The 16,837-nt window shown below is 37.4% G+C and overlaps 1 long non-coding RNA gene across 1 annotated transcript; it reads right to left on the bottom strand.

Annotated features, from left to right (window-relative positions):
* Positions 1-314: 314 nt before the first annotated feature.
* LOC113482701 lies at positions 315-15,712 on the bottom strand. The gene is made up of 6 exons (XR_003398907.1): positions 15,590-15,712; positions 14,073-14,180; positions 9,933-10,062; positions 7,619-7,722; positions 2,196-2,430; positions 315-1,793 (listed from the first exon to the last, which is right to left on the bottom strand). It is a non-coding gene; the product is annotated as an uncharacterized LOC113482701 (long non-coding RNA).
* Positions 15,713-16,837: the final 1,125 nt, after the last annotated feature.

The following is a 16,837-nucleotide window of genomic DNA, read 5'->3' on the forward strand; positions in this document are numbered from 1 at the left end:
TGGCCTCTTTCTTTTGGAATGTCAGGAAACATGAAAAATAATAATGTGGGTGCAGCTAAGAAGGTAATATTACAACTTGCCACAAAGCTGAGCTTTCAGCCTTTCAGAAGACAAATAAAAGTAGATAAATCATTTGTAATATTGGTTTTACTGCAGGTCCATACCTTTGAGATTCCCTGATTTACTGCAAAATTTTCTCTGAAGACTTCATTAAGTTCTGGCCCTGGTGCCTGTCAGCAGAAGACAAAGCACTTGAGAAGCCATCCCTAAAGGTTCCCTCTTAGCACATTTGTGAAGCCTGGTTGCTGCTCATACTGACTTCTGAGCTCATGGGAAAAAAAACCCCAAACAACCAAAGGAGGGGGAAAAAAACCCCCAAAGAAGTAGAGAAAAAAATATGCGACTGGTGAAGAAGTACTTTTCACTATTAAACATAGCATTCTTTCCCCATTTCAGTGTGTGAATTTGCCTCTGTTCACCATGGTATCAGGTAAAAGAAGGACTGACATAGTAAAAGAACCTAAATGGATTAGATTTATTTTTACTGGATAATTTTCTAAGTATGAGCTTTGTTGAGGATGTGATAGGAAGGTTTCTGCCATATAACACTGGGGTACCAAATACCTCAGCTCTCTCTAGCTGCCCTGTGAGCAATCTGAATAGCATTTTGCATGGTCTCTTTTTGAAAAAGATGTAATTCATAAACCTCCCATTTCTCCTAGTTCCAGACAATGTCTGTACCCATTTCCTAGGTGGTGATATGTACACATGGCATAGTAGAAATACAGACAGAACACATGCAGTGATGCATATGTTTAAAAATCTCTGTTCTTCATCTCCCTGATATACTAGCATGGAGGCTGATGGAAAACAAAGATGCTTTCCTCTGTGGTACAGGGTGCCACTGTGACAGCTGAGGTCAGAAGGCGGCATGCAGAACATTGCAGGCTGAGGTCCAAAATAGAGAGATTTCAAGTTTATTGTGAGGACAGAAGAACACTGTGCAATTGAATTTCTAGCTGCTGGCAGTATAACTATACCCAGTTAGTCAGAAGGTTAGGTTATAGCTAGGAGCTAAGTTTGAAAGGAGATTTCAGACAGATTAAAAATTCCTGTTCATTACAAGCTCCTAAATTATGTGAAACACTCTGTAAGATTGGTTTCTTTCTGAATCCTAAAGCACTTTTTAAATCATGAACAGAGGATATGGCCATTTTGATTTCTAATTTAGAAACAGACGTATGGGATTTCTGCTATCATTCCTAATGTCCGAAGTTACAGAACTGCCAATAGTTTGTCCAGAAAACCACTCACTCCGGACTTATTTTTAAAATGAAAAAATCTGTTGGCAACAGCAGCTCTGTCTCCCAGACTAGAGATGGTTTGCAACCCTAGGAGCTCAAATGTAACTGCAAGATGACCTGCACTGTGTGCAAGAAATGTGAAGTTCCTCTGAGATGCCTCCTTCTGCTTCCCCAAACTCATTAGCAAGAGCAGCCTTACAGGGCCTTACAACAAGGCATACATTTTCTTGCTTTCTCATGCAAATGTACTGGTAGGAGTGGAACTTACAGCACAGCCCTTTTGAAATGGCAGAATTGCCCTTTTGGCACTGAGATAACAGTAGGTTGCCTTCTAGAACATTCTTTCTGCTAGCTGCTGCATGCAGTATTCTGCAAAGTTATACGAATGAACAGTACAAATAAAGTACTTACTGATACTTTCAGGTTTGTTTCACCTGAGCAAGGTCTTGTTGGCTTGTCTTTCTGTGTAGCATCAACTGCTGATTCTACCTGCAAGAAATTAAAGGAAAAAAGTTTATCTGCGTGGGATATACACTTGTTTTTAAAGAGCTGTTGTATAAAAAACCCCTATGCTTTCTGGATTGCTGGAGTTGCCTGAGGCAGACTTGTCATTGTTGATAATACATTAAGCACAATGCATCAGCGTGCCACAGAAAAAGATTTCCCAGGATCAACTATGCCCTTTGTACAGCAGTAAGCAAGAATGACTAAGACATAAAAGGGCATACTGTGGTGAAGCATTTTTGTGGGTGAGGACTGCAAGGCCAGAGAAGACATGTATAAAACTAACACCTTCTGTAAGCTGTGAAGAAGTTTGTAAGAAAAGAAGTATAAAGGGGAAATCGATCAAAGGCAAGTACAGAGAACAGGCACACATCCAAAAAAAATCACCTGTGCAACAGGGCTGGCTGCTGGGAAAAAACTGAGCAATCCAGAAAAACAATCCTTTTTTCATGGGATGGCACAATTTTCTGCAGAGCTGAGGTTAGTATGACATCCTGCCATGGGCTCCTTCCTGCTGACTTTGCTGAATCTGAAGAATTTATTGCAGAATGATCTGAGCAATATCTTGAATCTTGAAACCCAGTTTCATACAATTAAACCACAGCAGTTCAATGGTTGGGATCTGTAAGTGAAAAGAAAGGACAGAGTCAGTTTGCAGGAAGCATATGTCCTGTGATAGATGTCCAAGTTATATTTAAACTGATTTATAAACTGGTTTCTTTGTAAATCAGCAGTATACAATACCTCCCTCTGCTGCTAGCCTCCTCAGTTCTACTGTGTTTGATTTCCTCTGCTCTGTCCCCTGCTGCACCCTATGGACCTTGCTAATGTTGCAAATGATCTTCAAAGCTACAAAATTGTCCTTGATATAATCAAGTTGTAGTGATGCTTTTGATGAAACTATTTGTAAGCCCAAATATTCCACTGTTCTTGCTTGTTACAGCCAACTTTTCACAGTGAAAAGAGACGGATGTATTTGATAGAACAAAAAAGCCCATGAAAATTAAAATCGGGCCTTTTTATACTCTCTTTTGCTTCAAGGGACACAGAAAAACTGGAAAAGCATTGAGATGATAATGGACTTTTACATTGCCTATAATTATTCTGTTAGCAGCACACTGGCTGTTCAGTAAACAAAAGACATGAGAATACAGACGCTTGCATGGGCAAATATGCTGAGATTCTTTGAATTTGTAAAGTTTGCACTAGTAGTTACCAAAATCTATTTAACTCATTCCTGGTGATTCTAGAAGCCTGGCCAGAATGCCTTTTTATAACTTGTTCCAGGAAGCAGAGCTTCAGGCATTCGGGGATAATCAGCACATCCTCTCCTCCTTTTTATATCCTTGACACCTTTACAAAATGACTTATCCCGGTATCCTTCTAATCAAATTTTAAAGGCATGTGATTGCTCAGATCTTCAGTAAAGCTATGTCCCTGCAATGATCCCTCCTCCTCAGATGGCTGTACGTAACAGAGTGTATTGAATTGCACCCAGATGGCCAAGGTATCGTGAAGCCATTTCAAAGGCCAAAAACCGCCAAGGTTCTTGGCTAAGGGGAGTGACACCCCTTTGCTTCAGTAACCACTCAGTTTAAGGGTGTAGGGGCTGCTACGGCAATCCAATGTCACCCATCAAATCCCATCTGAGAGCTAAAGAGCTAATCTGCATTTTACAAAGCAGCTGCCGAAAGGACCAATGATGCTAAAGCACAGATCAGCAAGCCATTAGTGTATCTAGCACACACTTTTCTTAGATTTTCTTCAAGGTTAAAGGTTTTCTTCTGGTCATCTTTCTTGGCAATATAGAGGAAAGCATGTAAACTTTGCATAAGTTAAAGAAATACACCCTTTTGATTGATGGAAGTTGTTTGCTGGATAAGGAATTGAAGCAAATTATATGATTTGCTTAATAAGAATTACCAAAGGAGTTTTTATAAAAACTTTGATTTCCTTTCCTTAAATAGTGCTAATCAAAAGTAACTGGTGGCTTAAAAAAAAAAAAAAAAGCCCTGGGTGTGGTCCCTTCCAATCCTTGGATCAGTCATTCCATTTGGGAAGAGACGATTGCAATTCAACATTATGCCCAAAACTTTACCCCACGTCACTTCTGATGGCCTGTTTTCCTCCGTTGTTGCCCTCAGAATCTGGATGACATGGATCATTGCAGATATCACCTGAAAAGCCTTCAAAAGAGTACACGTCTGCACATGGAAAACAAAGCAGCTCAAAGTATTCTGACTTGCTCACAATGCCAGAACAGATACAGGGGGAAAAATCTCTGACCTGGCATTTCCTTTGCTGCATCTGTTTGTCACTGTGTGATGGACATGAATAGCAGGAGTGTTGATTTCAAGCTTTAAAACTTAGCTCTGCAGAGGCTGCTTCCAACAGGTGAATGAAATGAAGAAAGAATGGGGCTTTTTTGATATTGATAAATCCAGCCGAATTGTGAGCATGCTTGAAAGTGTGCAAGGCTCTGATAAGAGTTTTATCAAGCATGTATTACATCAACTGGCTGCTACACAGGCCCTCTAATCAGGTGGTTTTCCTAGCAACAGTACCCAGACAATTAGTTCACATCTATTAAGGAAGCACTTCAGTGTCAGTGGAGATGCTGTTACAGTAATTCATGCTTGAGACCAGGTGTAAAGAAGGACAACCAGGCCCTAGGTTTAAATATGCTCAGATGCCGGGAGAACTGAGGATCTTTTAAAAATCGTGTTCAGTGCAAACTTTGGTTTGGCACATCTGAGAGTCCCTCCATCTTAATGAGAAATAATATGTATTTAATAAGTTTGCTGGGGAGTCAACAGAATTAACTGTTAATAATTAAACACCAACCTATGAGAACTGTCCTTTCCAGATGTACTTTTAATACTACAAGTAATTAAGTTTTAACAAGGTTTTTTTAGCTCTATAAGGACCTTGTATGAAAGCTTTAGTGGGAATGCAGAGGACAGAACTCAGGACTAGAAAAGAGAAAAAGCCCCATGAATATAGTTTCATTTATTACAATGATACTGAGTTTGCAATTTCTTGGATTAAACTGGGACAGACTTTGAAAGACATCAAAGATCTGAGAATACCGAGAGACTTCAAGCATTCAGTTTTTCATCACTGGCAATATTAAAATCCCTGGATAAGATTATTCTTTGTCTTGTACCCATATAAATAAGGACTAATTCCACTTAGGAAATGCAATAGCTTGATTTAAAGGGAATTATTTCTGACCACTGAAAGAGGTAAGAGAATATGTCTCGCATTGAAAATAAAAGCCAGGCTGCCCACAGAGCAGTAACATACACTGCAATCCATATCTGTGCACCTCCCCTGAAAGAAATCTGATGTTTTTTCCTGAAGCTGTTCTGGGAAAATCGTATCTTTGTCCATTATAAATTCACATATATTTTTATAAGCAAAGCAAGGGTCCCATTGGCACCATTACAAATAATCCTTTAAAGATTTCCAAAGATCTCTTGCTTAACTTCAACAGGGAGTTAACTAAACACTCTACAGAAGTTTTATTTTTCCTCACAAGCAACAATAGATCCCTGTAAATGTAAAGTAAGTAATATACAATCAAATATGCTGGCATAAAAGTAGTCATGCTCTCACTCCTATAAAAAGTAAATAAATGGTGCCAATAAAGACATGCCAACGTATAAGAATAAACCTTTTGTTTTAAAGCATATATAACCAAATAACATTTTATAAGCTTTTAAAATTCATTAAGACTCAGGCCTTGGCTCTTTGGAAGTCTTTCTCTGTGACTGGATCACCAGAGGACTGTTCGGGGTGAATTCTGCATTTTCATGTATAGAGGCCACAAAATAATGAAAAAGCTCAGTTTACTTGAAACTGGGTCCTATTCTTATTAAGCTGTGATAGAAAGAGAGTAGAAATAAATTTGTCCTACTCTGTCCTCTCCTTCCAACCCTATCGACTGTAGCTAGCATGAGGGAAGACTTGTTTTTCCACCTACATCCTCTGCTTCCTTTTTGCTGTCTTGGGCTCATGCCAGGAGGTAGGGGACTTTCACAGGTCTCCTGAATTACTGTACCCTGAGTTGTTATGGACTTAGAGAATGTAATGGCTGATGTGTTTGCACTTATCTGCTAAACAAATGAGTATTTTTCACCTAAAAAGTGTTAAAAACATTTCATTGAACTAGGAAGCTGTCATATGAAATTTATACGATGGCTGTTACAGTGGAAGTGTCACAGGAATTAACATATAGGAACATCTTGGTAGCCCATCCAAAGTGATATTCTCTCTCTCAATGCAGTCAGCCACAAACATTTCAAAAAGGAGGCAGGCAGTACTCAGGATATGGGCTAAAAATTAGCAAAAAATTTTGGGTCCATATACAAGCTTTCCCAGAGAGCACTGGAGTCCAGATTTTCACTACCATCCTCTTTGTGTCCTGATGCTAAGCATGCACAGGGAATACCTCCTCCTTGCTTACACACTCATGCATAAAAATTTTCTATACTTTACAGTAAGCATACTTTGCAAGGTAACTAAGGGCTTGCAGATGCCTCCTTTACAGTACAGTGAACTGGCATGTGATTCACCCCAGTTGTTCCAAGTCACAGAAATGTTGAAACTGCAATACTGCTTACAGCTGGGCTTGTTCTAGGAGATAACTGACTACCTTACAGAACAAATCCTGCTCTTTTTCTGGAGAGACTTTTTCAAACTGGCAAAAGTGTCTGGGACAACATATGCGTGAGAAAAGACACCAGTGTCATCACTTGCAAATGAGGATACAGGACAGAAAGGTGCTTCTGCACCTTAAATTTAACTGAACAAAATGCAAGTTTGAGCTGTCTGTCTTACAGTTATACTCTGTAATATGATACGTTCTTCCAAGGTGCCTGTTTATACCAAGTACAGGATTTAATTCTGGACCGGACTTCTACTTCCCAAGTAATACAAATGACTTACATCAGTCAAAGTGTCAGAAGAAGTGTGTATACCATGTAATACCTAAATGAATTTGCCAAATCATCTGGAGGATAATTATTAATAGGAAAAGGTGGATGCATTGCCTTTCGTAGAGAATTCATTAATTTACAAGTTAAGCAGCAGTTGTTTCAGAAAATCAAACAAACCCCATGGCTAATTCCTCCAGGTTTTGGCCATCTGCATCACTCTGAAATATTCACATAAAAATAACATATTTGAAAAGTTGTGTGTGTAGTTTTTGGGGTTTTTTTTTGTTTGTTTGTTTGGGGTTTTTTAACAGAAACATTTAATTCTCATTCACAGTTCGCTGTGAACAAAAACTTCAACACTTCTAAGAAATTATAAAAGAAAGTGGTAAGCACATAAGGTTCTTGCTACATCTGTTAGGGAGTAGAAGAAAAAAAATCATAGAACCCTAGAAAGCTGGAGAGGGGAATAGGAAAATTGTAGGAAAGGGCTGTATCCCAGGAACAGGTATATCACCATGAGGCACAGGCACTTATTCTGATAAAGCTCAGAGTGCCTTATAATGACATAAGTAAAGCATGGGCCATACCTTCCTAGTAAAAAAAAATTCAGAAAATTTCACTGAATGTTTTCCTTCTCGAAGACTTTTTACAGGTTCTCTAGGCAAAGAGATTGATCTAAGCTACTATATCTCACTAGGACTAACAGAGAGCATAGTATGTTGTTTAGCTTGCAGTGCATTAACAGCAGCTGGCATCCAACTGATACGAGACAACTCATATTTCTCTAGATGATAGAACCCTGTGGCTCAATTGTGAGATTCCAGATTAAAAGATTTACAAAGCACATAATCATTATAATAACTCTCTTACCTAGATTCCAAGGCTTCCTCCATGGCTTCAGTGATAATATTTCTGTCTCTGGTATTAATTACTAGTATGTTCACTGGTTGGAGCTGTAAAAATTTTTTGTTGCCCTGTTTAGCAAAGGCAGATCTTAGATATTTTAGAAAACAGTAATATATTGTTGCTTGGTAAGGGATATGTTGATGTATTAATCTAAGTTTTGTAGCATGGCTATGTATAATAGTCTCTTATTTTGACACATGGAGCTGTAAAAAGTGTGACTCAAGCTCTGGAGCATTTATTTTCTGCTTGGGTATTCTTTGCAGAGCTAAAATCTGATAACATACCATACTGTTACATACTAATCCACGTTGTGAGATTTTCTGAAATAATCTAGCCCACTTGCTTTTGATCTTTTTCAATTTGCAAGCCTCTAAATGTGATGAACCCTCTCTGCACTCTGAATTAAAGCAATAGCCTTGCTTTCCTTTGTTACTTTTCAGGGATTGCTCGGACATGGTCCCTTTGCAGTGGTTGCAGGCTAAAAGTTGAAAACCACATGTAATTTTATGGCTGAAGTCACAACTAGAGTAACTTGGCATAATTCCACTGATTTCAAAGGAAAAATCCTTTGATAATATCAGTTAGAATAATGGCTGGTTTATTGTACATTAGCTGAGGAACTTCCTCTGTCTTTAGTCTTCCTCTATAGTTTTCACTGTTTAAGACTGAGCTCCATTTCAATGTAATTATATCTCCTTTGGAAAATATTCCTTACTTAATACCCAAACTAGAACACATCAAGGAGCCCAAGAGGAATCTTAAAAATTTTTTACATAGGAAAACTCATCAGAAAATTCTTAAAATTGTATTTTATGCTTGGTCTCAGATGTGTCCTCGATGTCTAATTTTTAAGATGGCTCTTCAGTGAGATAGTACCTTTTATCTCAGTGGTGCAGGGTAGCATATACACAACTCTAATATAAGGTAAACAGTTAATGATATAAATTTTGCTTGGCTTCTCCAATCAAGTAGTTCTACTGTTAAAGTCTTGAGCAAGGTATCAGTGTCTCTGCATAGAGTTACACTGATTTACACTAGATGATCTATACCCAATTATTTTAAGATGCTTGAGGTTCTTCATGAGTGCAAAGGAAATAATTTTGCTGTTCTGAAAAAGAAGAGCTCAAATAGGAAGGTAGATATTAAGGAAAGTAACAATTAGGTCTGAAATGTTAATAACTGGATATCTTTTCTGAAGATACTTAAAAGTACTTACATTTAAAAGACATGAAAATCTCTGAAAAATTAGAGAAAAATGGAAAATTGTCTTTTATGCTGTTACTGCCTAGCTCACTTTGCAGCTCCATCACATGACAACGAATAACTAAAGAAAACTATTATTATGCAAACCACTCCAGCACAAAAGGGTATTACATATCTTGTACAAAAGGGGATTTCTTTAAAAGGCACAGCACATTCAGTGTTTAGGGTTTGCAGTTAAAATTCATGGCCTTGCTTGCCAATATTATCATGCAGCTGGTATTATGCTATTGCTTTACTCTGAGGGGAAAAAAAAATCACAATAAAGATATTCCAATGGGTTTGTATTAATCTGTTGAGTTCTCTTATGTTGCAATATCAGATTTAATGATTTTTGGCATCTCTTCTCTAGCACAAAGGTCACAATAAACACTAGCCAATTGCAAACAGAAAATTTCAAAACTGCACATCCTTTGATTTAAAAAATTATCACTGGAAAATAGTGTTAGGCATTTTTTCAGTGTTGAAAATGGAGACATTTGATAGGATTGATAAAAATATTTTTCTCTTATTGAACAGCTACGAGACAGAAGTCCATCTTTCTGTAGGGCAGGCTTCCAACAGAATCTCTTCTACTGGTCCTGTAAAGCAAGGGTTTATTATTTTAATTTGAATTTGAATTCATTTTTTTTATATTTCCAGAATTTATCTCCTGTTTAAATAAAAGCAAAATCAGCTGACCCAAAACATTCCTCATGAGTAAAAGATTAAATGCATTCTCAGAAATCTTAAGCTCTTCTTGGCATGACTATTCAAACACTAATTTGGATGACTAAATTACATCAGTCTTTACAGGGTTAGGTGCTTCCAGTTTCTTCTGTATGCAGCCTTAGTTGTATGACTATTGGGAACCATTTTACTAGAGCATCAGTGATTTTTCTGAAATTCTTTTAAAGGAATGTTTTGCAGAAAACCATAGTAAGTCACAGAGTACATGTCAAACAGTTTTAGAGGAACAGCTTATACTTTTTTAAATTTGCATATGTCACATTTCTTTCTCTGGCTCTTAGATACATACATCTCTGGGTATCTTCAACCATGTTTTTCAAGTCATTATTTCTGGGTTTTTTTTCTGTTTGTCCCTGCGTTACCTGAGCATTGCGATCATAGAGGGCTGACAGATATGTACTCTGTGGTGTTGTTATGTCCTGAAAAACAAAAGAATAGCACAAAATTAACATTTTTGTAGACAGGGGGGGAAAAGCTATGAAATGGTTCCTTGGAATGAACTGGTACAGAGGTCAGTCTCAGAAACTGAACACACTATGGCATCCGAACACTAAAGTCACACTAGCCCGGGGTGTACAATATTGAGTTAGCAATAGAAAAGAGAGCTTTGGAAAGTTGTATAGCAATGCACATAGAATTTGAACATACCTTCATTCCTTTACATTACTTGAAAGTACAAGAGATGCCACAATTTACTGTCCCAGTCTCACTTGCTTATATACAACTGTTCTTTGTCCTACTTGTTCATTTAACTATAAAGAAACAAATCCTTGCCTCCTTATTCCAAATTTTTAATTACTATGTCTTGCCAAGTATCAGGTATGTTAGGAAAAGTAGTGGTGAAAGAAACCTAATCTCAATTGATGTACTTAAATATATACCAGGATTGGTGTTGAGACAGATGTTAGCATTTGATTATCATTTTGGCCCTAACTTGTATATATATATAATCAGTTATTTAAATTTACTACACATGATTAAGCATTCTGATTTTCTTTCTTTTACCATTTTCTCCACTACAAGATATTAAAAAATATAGTTCAAAATTTATATGTGAAACATACATCAGGAACAGATATGTGTACTTTGTGGTCATCAGTGTGTCTGGTGCTTATGCTGTCTACATCACTGCAACCTGATTAACAGGTTCTAGCTTTCAGAAAGTGAAGGAAGTAAATCTGTGGGATCAGCAATACAGCTCTGTAGGTAATGTATTCTTTTCCAAAATATTGTGTGCAGCAACAGGGCACAATGACACAGATCCTTTAAAAGGAGCAGGCATAATTATCCTTTTTTATTGAAGGAAAGATTTGGTCACAGATGCTTGAAGAAGTTCAAGGTATAAAGCAGATCTTTGCATGGCAATACCTACTGTACCACCATGTGGAAAATTTGCACTGCTCTGATGATTTTGATGACCATGAGACAAGCCATCCTGACATTTTACTGGCTTTGGTGGAATGTAGAAGTATATATCTGTCCATAGTGACTCAGAATCCTCCTGGGGAAATATTGGTTTGCTAAGCTTCATGTTGCTCTACTTCCATCATGGCACTCGTAGGATTAGGAGAGCAGGAATTCTGTTTAAGAGGGCAACTGATTCGAAAGTTGTGTTTGCATTCAGAGGGGAATTCTGATAAACTGAAATCTGTTTTCTTTCCCTGAGGAAAGTCTGAAATGTCATAATTTCCAATAACAAAACTGTATCCTAAAAATCTGAATCAAAATAACCAAAAGGTTTCATTTGACTGCTCAAATGGTATAATTCTGTGAGAACAATGAAACTACATAATTTGTGGTGTCCTAATATTATTTGTACCTATAACAGTCCTGGAGGATTAACTTTCCCTTTAAATTGACACAAACATTTATTTACATTATGCTGTACTTCTTAAAAAAGCCATAATGTCAGAAAATCAAGCTTTGATTTTGTACTAGTGACACTAGGACAAGTGGTACTACTGACCACTTTGTACAAGTGGCACTCATGCAGCTCAGAGAAAAGGAGCATATTTGTCCATCTTCTTTTCATGGATTACTGAATGATCTTCAAAATACTTATCAAACGATCACTTTCAGGATTAATATTTTGTTTGTGATACATCATCTTCCTCTTCATGCTCAACATTCCCAGATCACTCTACTTAACTATTGTCTAATCCACCTTTCCTGACAGATTAAAGGAACTGATCTACTGGGGGTTGTGCTTCCTCTGCCATGTGCACCTTTGTGTATGGTACAAGCTTCTGAACTTGTGACATTGGCAGTGCTGTGTAGAACATCCTATTGGCCTAACTGGATAGTGCCCATATACAATCTTGCATAAATACTAGTTTACTCATATTTCTATTTAATATAATTTGTTTTTTCCACTTGGCAGCCTTTTTAAAAAAAAAAAATTCTCATTTTTTCTGGGAAAAACAACACAAAATATAGAAAATGCACTGAACAAGACATACTAATTGCTGGCTGTGATTAATTAGCAATTATAAGTACACACACACACACACACACGCATAGTCTCAATTGCTAGTGAGTAATTTACTTGCATGAATTCAATAAAAGCAGACAGATTTCAAAATACCTTAATTATTATTTTAATTGACAGATGATCTTGTCTGTTGTCATTGTTTTCAAAAACATATATTTCTTAAACTGAGAAGGGACACAGTGGATCCTGTTATTTAGACTGATAAGGAACCAGAAGCCTAACCAAAAACCTGTAGCCAATACACAAAATATTTAGTCTTCATTGCTTACATTTTGCTTTCAGGATCCCAAATGCACTGCTCTGAGTTACCTGGCTGTAGCAAAAGAGAGGATATATTGCTAATGCTTTCAAGAATACTTTAGTTCTAATGACAGGAAGCCAGTCAGGCCCTATGACAATCCGGACCATTTGCGAAAATATAGCATGATGACTTTCTAAGGAATTAAGTCACAGAGGCTTAATGACATTAAGGTCCTGTATATCTTTGGTAGAAGCTAAGAAGTGAGCTTCTTATGCTACACTGGAAGACTCGCACTTCTGCCCAATGCAGTCTCATTGTGAGGCCACGTGCTTTTACTGCTCCCCTTTAAACTAAATCTGCCTGACTTATTTTTTGCCTCCAAATATCTTTCAAAAAGCTACTTCAGATCTTCTAGGCTGTGTCATTAAAAAATCTTGTGTATACTCTGTTAATTGTTGTAAGTTCTGCTGAAACGTGAGGGTCAGTTCTTACAAAACAGTATTTGAAGTTACCATACCACAACCTAAAATTGACCATAAGCTTAAAACCAGGGCATGTGAGTGAACTGTATAGTTTTGCCTTCAGTTAAACCATCAGCATGGATTCAGAAGAAGGTTTTAAAATAACACTATCTGAAAAAATAACAGTGTTATGAATCACCTCTTCTTACAAGGCCTTTAGAGGTTCTCTCTTTTCCTGTTTGTAAATCCTTAGTCTTTGCAAGAAAATTTTCTCAGACAGGAAAACATAACAATTGATTTACATGGACAAAAGCAGCTTTTCTCAGTTTTCAGTCCAGCTTCCTCTGAGATTCCATTGACCTCCAAAGTTCAGCTTCTTCCAAGACAGTTTTCTTTGGGATTAATATCATTCAGCATCAAATCATTGAGTGCTATAGCCATTACCAGTGCTATAACTGGGGCTGTATCAGCATTTCCACATAAACTCTTATTTTCAGAGATTTATAGCTTGGCTACAGAAATAAAGTTTTATACTGAAACTTGGCAAAAAAAGCTCGGTCTGGGAGTGATTTTACTTTTTATTTTGAGAAATCTGCACAACTCTGTGGGTGTTTTTAGACTAAAATTCTGAACAAGACCTTGACTTTCTATCTACATCCCATTGGTGCCTTGGAGAAATCCCAGCCTGACTTTCTAAGAGTGTAGATCCACTTTTGATAAGCTATGTAAAGGCAACATAAAAGGGTCTTTTAAAAATGGTTATTCCCTATGTTAAAGATTCCCAAATTGTATCTAGTCACTGCTTCCCTAGAAGACATTTTAATCACTTGAAAATTATATTTTTCTGAAGAATTCAGCTAGCCAGACTAATGTGAGACCAACAAAGTACTCTGCACTTTGAGAGTGGGTCACTTCAGAGGGGTCTGAATGTTTCTGTTAGCATCTTCATGGGGAGTAACTGAGGACCCTGCTGGCCTGTCAGCCACTGGAAATGCTGATTGTTTGGTGGATGAAAACCCTGTATAGAGGAGGCCCAAGAAACCCCAAGGTGAGGAGTTTGGGGAAACTCTGCCTCCCTGCCTCTTCAGGATACATGACAGTTTCCTGATAGCTTGGGCTGAGTGCCGGGAGGGACAGGTGAGGGAGAGGAGGCTGGCAACTTTCTCTCCAGCATCCAGAAATAAAATCTTCACCAAAATTAGAGATGCTTAGATCAAACCCAGCAGAAGTACTTACATGTTCTGCTTTGCACAAACCCATTCAGAAGTGGTTTGGAGGCACCATCTGGAGGAAAAGATGACAGAGACATGCCATGGAGTTTCCAGTTTCCTTTGTAGGTAATTCCTGTAAAGGGATAACTTGATCCTGAGTCATTACCACTAGAGATGGGTATATAAACATGACACAACATGCAAACATGTTCAAGGCTACAGGCTACAAATGTAATTGCTTCAAAGAAAAATGTACTCAGCTAAGATGATGACCCAGTGCAATACAATGGTTCCCATGACTACTCATTCATTCCACAACAGAAATTTGAACAAATCAGTGACAATACCCTGCCCCAACTCCTCTAGAATTGGTTACCAAAACTAAAAATGTCTCACTAGTCTTTCCTCACAAGTATAGGACAATTCCTAATACCTGTGTCCAGCAGCAGGACTACTATTTTTCACTTAGCCAATATAAATAACATCTTGTCTATCCCTTGCCATATTAAAGAAAAGACCAAGTCATCCCCTTGTTCTAGACATGTCAGTGATTACCACACTTGCTCCTGCAATCCAGACAGATCACCATTAAATTCATTCTGTTCTATTTTCAAGCAGAAATATATTGGTCCCCAACAACAGCAAGGCACATCCTCTGAAAATGTGTCACTGGTAACCATACACAATTGATGGTGCCACATCTGAGAAGGAAATACCAAACTTCATATTTCTTGAAGTGCTCCATTTGAATCTGATCCACAAATCTGTTCTGGGAACGGCTCATTATAACTAGACAAATTCAGTCCAAACTCTGAAACTTCTTTTGAGGGCATAATGGCAGGGGAACCTCACAGTCAGGATTAGGAGGAAGATAATGAGGTAGTTTTGCAGATGTCTAAAGAACTCTTTCCCAGTTTAGGGAATGGTATGGGATAAAGCTTGAAACTGATTGGAATTCTAAGAAGTAGATGGAGGGGGCTGGCATCATGAGCTAATCAGTGAAAGAAGTGATTTCTGATCCTGAATGAGAGATGATAGGTAGGATGAGGTGAAGCTGTGAATGGTTCTGAAAGTGAAGACAAGCTGCTTGTATCCGATAGAAGTGTTATATTTGACAGTCAAAGTGATGGGTAGGAAAGTGATTTCTGCAGTGCTTTTCTATATAGAATCACACTGGCAAAATTGCATTTGTCAAAAGCAGAGGAATGGATGCTGCAATAATCAACAGAGCTTGGTAATAATTTACATATATATTAATTCTTGCATAATAATAATCACTGCGTAAATTCTATAACTCACCTCCATAAAGAATTCTTTTTAACAATTTTTTGAAACTTACACTGAAGCATGTTGCATAGGAAAGTGGGCATTTTGTTGGATATTTTTAACAAGATTGTTTCATGTCAGCATTTTCACTACAACATTCTTGTAAAATTTCTAGTTTTATAAAAGGAAAAATTACATACTTAACTAAAAATCCTTTTTACATGCATCTTCTTTTTTGTTTGTTTTTGGCTAAAGCTTTTCATTTAAATACAGTACCTGAGGGCATTCAATACTCATATCCATGGCAATTACATAATGTCTTAGCTGGTGGTCTTGGTTTATTCCTCTCTGGGCTCTGGCAGCAGGAGAGACGTTGTCCATTATAACTTGGAGGCGACTCTGGAAAGTCAGTGTGCTGGATAACACAGACATCAAGTCACTAAACATACCACCTCCTAGACATACAGATTTAACAGCACTTCTCCACTTTGTTTGGAACAGTATTACATTATAGTGTTTCTGGCTGTAATACATAATAAATTCATTTTATTCCCTATTGTATCATATCCTTCATTTCCCCCATGCAGAGACTGACTGCTGCATACACATTCTTCCAGGACAAGGCTTTTCCTATTAATAGACAACTTGGCTTCACATGCTGAGATGAACGAACAAGGTTTCGGGTGCCTGCCTAATTTAAGCGGACCATATGTCATAAGCTATGGTATCCTGTTAGTAGAGAATAAAATAAAGCAAGATTGAGAGGAAAAATAGCTTCCTACCATTAGCTGACCTCTCAGACTCATATTTTCACAGATGTTTATTTAAGTGTTCTCAGAACTATTTACTTATTCTGTGCATCACATGAAGTTATGCATATTTCTAATGTACTCTTAATGGGGGTGCTGTCTCAGGAACAGAACTTCTGAACATTATTTTTTTTTTTTTTTTTTTTTTTTTTTTTTTTTAACTCCCTGGAACTGCCTTCGAACTGTGGCCAGCTTCACATTTTTCTGCTTTGGCTTTCCAACTTGTAAAAACTGGAGTACAGTTGTTTACTATTTATTTAGTGTCCCGTGATTGTAAGATACTGCAAACTTTTCTTTGCTAATATAAAATACACTAGTGGATGAATGTTATTTTTTTTAAAGCAAATTATATTAATTACTGTTATTGTTTAACCAGCTCATCTCTGCTGCACATTTGAAAAAAATGTGCTCTTTCAGACTCTTTGAGAGATTATATAATCATCATTTCGCACAAATATTTGACTCATTAGAGTTAGCAATCGTATTTCCCTGGCAAGTTGTCTAGTGCTGGGTGGAAAGAGAGTCAGGGAACTAGAAAATGTAAAAATCATCATTTCCATTTACTTCCTCCTACTTATCCAATGTGTTTCTACTGTATTTTTTCCTTCTTTGCTTTGTCTTTCTCTATATATCTCTTGAAAAGTAACATTGCCAGATCAGTTCATTCAGGTTAGGGAATGGGTAAGACCATGATCAGCTGGCAGACATACATGCT

This window comes from Athene cunicularia, assembly GCF_003259725.1.
Source record: "Athene cunicularia isolate RWA chromosome 8 unlocalized genomic scaffold, athCun1 chr8_part1, whole genome shotgun sequence".
In the NCBI taxonomy this organism is placed as follows: domain Eukaryota; kingdom Metazoa; phylum Chordata; class Aves; order Strigiformes; family Strigidae; genus Athene; species Athene cunicularia.